Below are 8,727 nucleotides of genomic sequence, written 5' to 3' on the forward strand. Positions count from 1 at the left end.
ACTCAAACGTCCGGGGGGGGTAAGGGTAAGGGGTCCTGTCCCCCCCCCTCGCCGCCTCTGAGAAGAGAAACATCTCCTCCACTCCTCCGCTCCTCCGCTGCGGAACCAGGTATTACCGATCCGCCGGACTCAGGCGAATTGCAGAAAGGGGTTTTGCCGTCCTCCGCTCCTCCGCTCCTCCGTTTCGGGCCCTGGAACTCCCGAACCGCTGGACACAAGCGAATCACGGTCCGGGCTTCTGCTCTCCTCCGCTCCTCACCTCATCCGCTCCAGGCCCTGGTACTCCGTGTCCGCGGGAACCCCCCCCAACCCACAAAAACAAACTCTCACACACACACAAACACACGCACACACACACACACACACACACACACATACACACGCATACACACACACAAACACACAAACACACACAGACACACCTGAACTCATCATAGCTGTGCTAATAGCATTGGCCGAAACGTTTCCACAACCAAACCAACATTAGCTCATCCACTCATTCACATATGTGTGTGCCCGGAGGTCCGGGAGCTCCAGTCATAAGTCCGGGTGATCTATGTCCGGAGAAGGCTCACATTAGCCGCTCTAAGGGGTCCTGCTGCCCCCCAGCTTCCCGGCCTTTGAGAAGAGACACATAACTCCGCTCTTCCGCTTCTCCGCTATGGGCCCTGGTACTCCCGATCCTCCGAACTCAGGTGAATTGCGTGACGTGCTTCTGCTCTCCTATAAGCCCCTACACACTTCGAACACGGCTGTTATCACCCTGTTACTGCATTTCAATGACACCCATTTGCTTTCGATCTCAGTGTCTGCCACCGTACGGAAAAGCGGGGGGGTGGGGGGTGGGGGGGCATAAGCGCATTCGTGCTGTAAGTAATCAGAAGTTAATAGTGTTAACGGTTTGCGAGAAATTTTTAATGCTAGACAAAAAAAGAAAATTAAAAGGATATAATTAAATAAATAGATAGAAAAATAAAATTAAAAATGAAAAAAAAAAAATTGTGAGGGGAATATAACATGTAATTAAGTTGGCGGTTCACAGGGAATCTCAGACATCAAACTGTTTTTAATTGAACATAAATAGTACACCCAAATATACAAATGTACAAATAAACATAGCAAGTTAGAACTGAATGTCAATGAAACAACCAGGCATGAGGAAGCAACGGACATGAGGACATTTGTTCTGTATGTAATGAGAAGTTAATAGTGTTACAGGTTTGTGAGAAATTTACAGTGCTAGACAAAAAACGAAATTAAAAGGAAATAATTAGATAAATAGATAGACAAATGAAATTAAAACCAAAAAAAAAAAATGCAAGGGGAATACGACATGTAATTAAGTTGGCGATTCACAAGGAATCTCAGACATCAAACTGTATATTTTTTGTTGTTTATATATAAACATATATAAACAAACATATATTGTTTGTTGTTTATTTTTGGGATATATTGAGGAATATTTAATGGAAAGGAGTCACAATCGCTTTTTGACAATGTCGAAGTGTATACGTGGCTATAGAATTTAAAGTTTTCATTAGAAATTATAGCCTCATCTGTAATTTCCTTGTTGTTAAGACGGGCTTCCGCTTTGCTCCGCTCCTCCTCTCCTCCGCTCCTCCGCTCTTCCGCTCCGGGCCCTGGAACTCCCGATCCGCGGGACTTCGGTGAATGCCGGGCCAGTTTTTTGCTCTTCTGCTCTCCTCCCCTCCTCCGCTTCTTCGCTCCCCCGCTTTGGACCCTGGAACTCTTGAACAGGGCCGGGCTTCTGCCCTCCGCCTCTCCTCTGCTCATCCGCTCCAGGCCCTGGCACTCCCTGTGATCCAGTCATTCGCATGTGCGTGCCCGGAGGTCCGGGAGCTCCACTCAAACGTCCGGGGGGGGTAAGGGTAAGGGGTCCTGTCCCCACCCCTCGCCGCCTCTGAGAAGAGAAACATCTCCTCCACTCCTCCGCTCCTCCGCTGCGGAACCAGGTATTACCGATCCGCCGGACTCAGGCGAATTGCAGAAAGGGGTTTTGCCGTCCTCCGCTCCTCCGCTCCTCCGTTTCGGGCCCTGGAACTCCCGAACCGCTGGACACAAGCGAATCACGGTCCGGGCTTCTGCTCTCCTCCGCTCCTCACCTCATCCGCTACAGGCCCTGGTACTCCGTGTCCGCGGGAACCCCCCCCAACCCACAAAAACAAACTCTCACACACACACAAACACACGCACACACACACACACACACACACACACACACACATACACACGCATACACACACACAAACACACAAACACACAGAGACACACCTGAACTCATCATAGCTGTGCTAATAGCATTGGCCGAAACGTTTCCACAACCAAACCAACATTAGCTCATCCACTCATTCACATATGTGTGTGCCCAGAGGTCCGGGAGCTCCAGTCATAAGTCCGGGTGATCTATGTCCGGAGAAGGCTCACATTAGCCGCTCTAAGGGGTCCTGCTGCCCCCCAGCTTCCCGGCCTTTGAGAAGAGACACATAACTCCGCTCTTCCGCTTCTCCGCTATGGGCCCTGGTACTCCCGATCCTCCGAACTCAGGTGAATTGCGTGACGTGCTTCTGCTCTCCTATAAGCCCCTACACATTTCGAACACGGCTGTTATCACCCTGTTACTGCATTTCAATGACACCCATTTGCTTTCGATCTCAGTGTCTGCCACCGTACGGAAAAGCGGGGGGTGGGGGGTGGGGGGGCATAAGCGCATTCGTGCTGTAAGTAATCAGAAGTTAATAGTGTTAACGGTTTGCGAGAAATTTTTAATGCTAGACAAAAAAAAAAAATTAAAAGGATATAATTAAATAAATAGATAGAAAAATAAAATTAAAAACGAAAAAAAAAAAATTGTGAGGGGAATATAACATGTAATTAAGTTGGCGGTTCACAGGGAATCTCAGACATCAAACTGTTTTTAATTGAACATAAATAGTACACCCAAATATACAAATGTACAAATAAACATAGCAAGGTAGAACTGAATGTCAATGAAACAACCAGGCATGAGGAAGCAACGGACATGAGGACATTTGTTCTGTATGTAATGAGAAGTTAATAGTGTTACAGGTTTGTGAGAAATTTACAGTGCTAGACAAAAAACGAAATTAAAAGGAAATAATTAGATAAATAGATAGACAAATGAAATTAAAACCAAAAAAAAAAAATGCAAGGGGAATACGACATGTAATTAAGTTGGCGATTCACAAGGAATCTCAGACATCAAACTGTATATTTTTTGTTGTTTATATATAAACATATATAAACAATCATATATTGTTTGTTGTTTATTTTTGGGATATATTGAGGAATATTTAATGGAAAGGAGTCACAATCGCTTTTTGACAATGTCGAAGTGTATACGTGGCTATAGAATTTAAAGTTTTCATTAGAAATTATAGCCTCATCTGTAATTTCCTTGTTGTTAAGACGGGCTTAGCTTTGCTCCGCTCCTCCTCTCCTCCGCTCCTCCTCTCTTCCGCTCCGGGCCCTGGAACTCCCGATCCGCGGGACTTCGGTGAATTCCGGGCCAGTTTTTTGCTCTTCTGCTCTCCTCCCCTCCTCCGCTTCTTCGCTCCCCCGCTTTGGACCCTGGAACTCTTGAACAGGGCCGGGCTTCTGCCCTCCGCCTCTCCTCTGCTCATCCGCTCCAGGCCCTGGCACTCCCTGTGATCCAGTCATTCGCATGTGCGTGCCCGGAGGTCCGGGAGCTCCACTCAAACGTCCGGGGGGGATAAGGGTAAGGGGTCCTGCCCCCCCCCCCTCGCCGCCTCTGAGAAGAGAAACATCTCCTCCACTCCTCCGCTCATCCGCTGCGGAACCAGGTACTACCGATCCGCCGGACTCAGGCGAATTGCAGAAAGGGGTTTTGCTGTCCTCCGCTCCTCCGCTCCTCCGCTCCTCCGCTCCTCCGCTCCTCCGCTCCTCCGCTCCTCCGCTCCTCCGTTTCGGGCCCTGGAACTCCCGAACCGCTGGACACAAGCGAATCACGGTCCGGGCTTCTGCTCTCCTCCGCTCCTCACCTCATCCGCTCCAGGCCCTGGTACTCCGTGTCCGCGGGAACCCCCCCCAACCCACAAAAACAAACTCTCACACACACACAAACACACGCACACACACACACACACACACACACACACACAAACACACAAACACACACAGACACACCTGAACTCATCATCGCTGTGCTGATAGCATTGGCCGAAACGTATCCACAACCAAACCAACATTAGCTCATCCAGTCATTCACATATGTGTGTGCCCAGAGGTCCGGGAGCTCCAGTCATAACTCCGGGTGATCTCTGTCCGGAGTAGGCTCACCTTAGCCGGTCTAAGGGGTCCTGCTGCCCCCCAGCTTCCCCGCCTTTGAGAAGAGACACATAACTCCGCTCTTCCGCTTCTCCGCTATGGGCCCTGGTACTCCCGATCCTCCGAACTCAGGTGAATTGCGTGACGTGCTTCTGCTCTCCTATAAGCCCCTACACACTTCGAACACGGCTGTTATCACCCTGTTACTGCATTTCAATGACACCCATTTGCTTTCGATCTCAGTGTCTGCCTCCGTACGGAAAAAGCGGGATGGGTGGGGGGGCATAAGCGCATTCGTGGTGTAAGTAATCAGAAGTTAATAGTGTTAACGGTTTGCGAGAAATTTTTAATGCTAGACAAAAAAAGAAAATTAGAAGGATATAATTAAATAAATAGATAGAAAAATAAAATTAAAAACGAAAAAAAAAAAATTGTGAGGGGAATATAACATGTAATTAAGTTGGCGGTTCACAAGGAATCTCAGACATCAAACTGTTTTTAATTGAACATAAATAGTACACCCAAATATACAAATGTACAAATAAACATAGCAAGGTAGAACTGAATGTCAATGAAACAACCAGGGATGAGGAAGCAACGGACATCAGGACATTTGTTCTGTATGTAATGAGAAGTTAATAGTGTTACAGGTTTGTGAGAAATTTACAGTGCGAGACAAAAAAAGAAATTAAAAGGAAGTAATTAAATCAATAGATAGACAAATAAGAAATTAAAACGAAAAAAAAAAAAAAAAATTGCAAGGGGAATGTAACATGTAATCAAGTTGTTTTTTTTGTTTTTTTTTTTTTTTTTTACCAAAAAAAAAAGGAACCTCGGACATGGGTAACTATATTTTTTTTGTTTTCGGATTTTTCCATAAGTTTTAAGGATTTTTTTTTTTTTTTTTATATTTCAAAATCGTTTATGAAGACATTAAAATTTGGGGAGCATTTTTGCATTCTGTTCTTGTGAATGAAGAACTTGGCCAGGCCTAAAAGAACATTGACACAGAGTTCATCTGTTATGTTGCTTATAAGTAAACAGAATGTTATATCATCTTTTGAGAAGGAAACTGGTGACGATGGAATGAGAAGGAGAAAAAATATATGGTCAGTGGTTTCAATGTTGTCTTCACAAAATGTACAAATATTATCTTCAAAATTAAAGCGTACCCTCGATAATTCCTTAGATGGGTAGATGTCAGTCATAATTTTGAAGTGGGTCTCTTTTGCCTTGGGGGTATGGGTAGAGTCAGATACATAGTTCGCAGCGTGGCAATCGATTCCTCATCAAATTTATTTAAAATATCCTTTTTTTTTTTTTTGACGTCCAGGGAATAAGTTTCCTGTGAAACATTTCCTAATAAAGGAGTTGCTGCGCTTTCTGTCCACAATTGAGATTCCCTGGAGTGATAGTCGGGGTAACTGTGGTTGTACGGTTCGGTGCGTCATTATATTTTTGGTCAGGAATACAAATTGTCGAGGCAGTGCGTTTCGTAACTTTAGCAACTCTAATATGGGAGGCTTGAATCTGTGTGTAGTACAGAACTGCTCATTGTCCAGAGGACTGCCAGTGTCATCCATCAAGTCAATTATCGACCATATACCTTTCTCAAAGCATTCCTTGTAAAACAGAGGTTTGTTGCCATGCAGTACATATCGATTGTTCCAAACTATTATACTGTGTGGTGAGAAATTGTGTACGTATATCATTTTCCAGTATAATAATATTTGTTTATGGAACTCTGAACATTTGACAGGAATCTTGTTGATATCCAAGTCAGAGATAAGCAGAAGACTCAGGCCGCCGACTTTGTTGAATAAGTAGTTTGGAGTACAATACCAGAAAGAACGATGAGGTTTGATCCAGGATTTCAACCAGTTCACCTTCAATGTCCCATTCAAGCAGTCCGACTCTATCACTTTCAGCCCTCCTTCACTTGTTTCTTTCACCATATGTGATTTTTCTTAGATGGTGTGGTCTGTTCCTCCAGATAAAGTTGAAATTGATTTGGTTAACAGATTTTACGAGTTGATTTGGAGCAGCATTGGAATACGCTGGGTATATACATCTGGATAAACACATCCATTTTAGTCAAATATATCCGGCCTAATATTGATAAATCTCTCTGGAGCCATATATTAGAATTAAGCTTTACTTTGATTCAGTTTAGATTCAATGTTCCTGGATTGATTTAACGTTTGGTCCTTGGATAGGAAAATGCTCAAGTATTTTATTTCTGATTTCATAGAAACATCGCTGATTTCCTTTAGTGGCGAGTCATGCAGCGCAAGAAGTTTGCATTTCTTTAAGTTTAATGACAATCCTGAAGCCTTGGAGAATGTTTTGGTTTTTTTCAGCACTTATTGGGACTTGATGTTCATTTTTCAAAACTAAGGTTGTGTCATCCGCCAGCAGGCTAATAACAATTTCTGTCCCCAACATTACTTCTGTCCCACACGTATACACACACACACACACACACACAAACACACACACACACACACACACACACCTTAATTCCACTCTTTTATATACGCATGTCTGGAGTTCCGGGAGCTCGTTCTCAACGTTCTGGGGATAATCATAGCTGTGCTGATAGCATTGGCCGAAACGTATCCACAACCAAACCAACATTAGCTCATCCACTCATTCACATATGTGTGTGCCCAGAGGTCCGGGAGCTCCAGTCATAAGTCCGGGTGATCTATGTCCGGAGAAGGCTCACATTAGCCGGTCTAAGGGGTCCTGCTGCCCCCCAGCTTCCCCGCCTTTGAGAAGAGACACATAACTCCGCTCTTCCGCTTCTCCGCTATGGGCCCTGGTACTCCCGATCCTCCGAACTCAGGTGAATTGCGTGACGTGCTTCTGCTCTCCTATAAGCCCCTACACACTTCGAACACGGCTGTTATCACCCTGTTACTGCATTTCAATGACACCCATTTGCTTTCGATCTCAGTGTCTGCCACCGTACGGAAAAAGCGGGGGGTGGGGGGGCATAAGCGCATTCGTGCTGTAAGTAATCAGAAGTTAATAGTGTTAACGGTTTGCGAGAAATTTTTAATGCTAGACAAAAAAAGAAAATTAAAAGGATATAATTAAATAAATAGATAGAAAAATAAAATTAAAAACGAAAAAAAAAAATTGTGAGGGGAATATAACATGTAATTAAGTTGGCGGTTCACAAGGAATCTCAGACATCAAACTGTTTTTAATTGAACATAAATAGTACACCCAAATATACAAATGTACAAATAAACATAGCAAGGTAGAACTGAATGTCAATGAAACAACCAGGGATGAGGAAGCAACGGACATCAGGACATTTGTTCTGTATGTAATGAGAAGTTAATAGTGTTACAGGTTTGTGAGAAATTTACAGTGCGAGACAAAAAAAGAAATTAAAAGGAAGTAATTAAATCAATAGATAGACAAATAAGAAATTAAAACGAAAAAAAAAAAAAAAAATTGCAAGGGGAATGTAACATGTAATCAAGTTGTTTTTTTTTTTTTGTTTTTTTTTTTTTACCAAAAAAAAAAGGAACCTCGGACATGGGTAACTATATTTTTTAGTTTTTGGATTTTTCCATAAGTTTTAAGGATTTTTTTTTTTTTTTTTTTATATTTCAAAATCGTTTATGAAGACATTAAAATTTGGGGAGCATTTTTGCATTCTGTTCTTGTGAATGAAGAACTTGGCCAGGCCTAAAAGAACATTGACACAGAGTTCATCTGTTATGTTGCTTATAAGTAAACAGAATGTTATATCATCTTTTGAGAAGGAAACTGGTGACGATGGAATGAGAAGGAGAAAAAATATATGGTCAGTGGTTTCAATGTTGTCTTCACAAAATGTACAAATATTATCTTCAAAATTAAAGCGTACCCTCGATAATTCCTTAGATGGGTAGATGTCAGTCATAATTTTGAAGTGGGTCTCTTTTGCCTTGGGGGTATGGGTAGAGTCAGATACATAGTTCGCAGCGTGGCAATCGATTCCTCATCAAATTTATTTAAAATATCCTTTTTTTTTTTTTTGACGTCCAGGGAATAAGTTTCCTGTGAAACATTTCCTAATAAAGGAGTTGCTGCGCTTTCTGTCCACAATTGAGATTCCCTGGAGTGATAGTCGGGGTAACTGTGGTTGTACGGTTCGGTGCGTCATTATATTTTTGGTCAGGAATACAAATTGTCGAGGCAGTGCGTTTCGTAACTTTAGCAACTCTAATATGGGAGGCTTGAATCTGTGTGTAGTACAGAACTGCTCATTGTCCAGAGGACTGCCAGTGTCATCCATCAAGTCAATTATCGACCATATACCTTTCTCAAAGCATTCCTTGTAAAACAGAGGTTTGTTGCCATGCAGTACATATCGATTGTTCCAAACTATTATACTGTGTG

Source organism: Fistularia commersonii, unplaced genomic scaffold (assembly GCF_037954325.1).
Source record: "Fistularia commersonii isolate RoL2024-O1a breed Wild unplaced genomic scaffold, RoL_Fcom_v1.0 HiC_scaffold_37, whole genome shotgun sequence".
Taxonomy (NCBI): domain Eukaryota; kingdom Metazoa; phylum Chordata; class Actinopteri; order Syngnathiformes; family Fistulariidae; genus Fistularia; species Fistularia commersonii.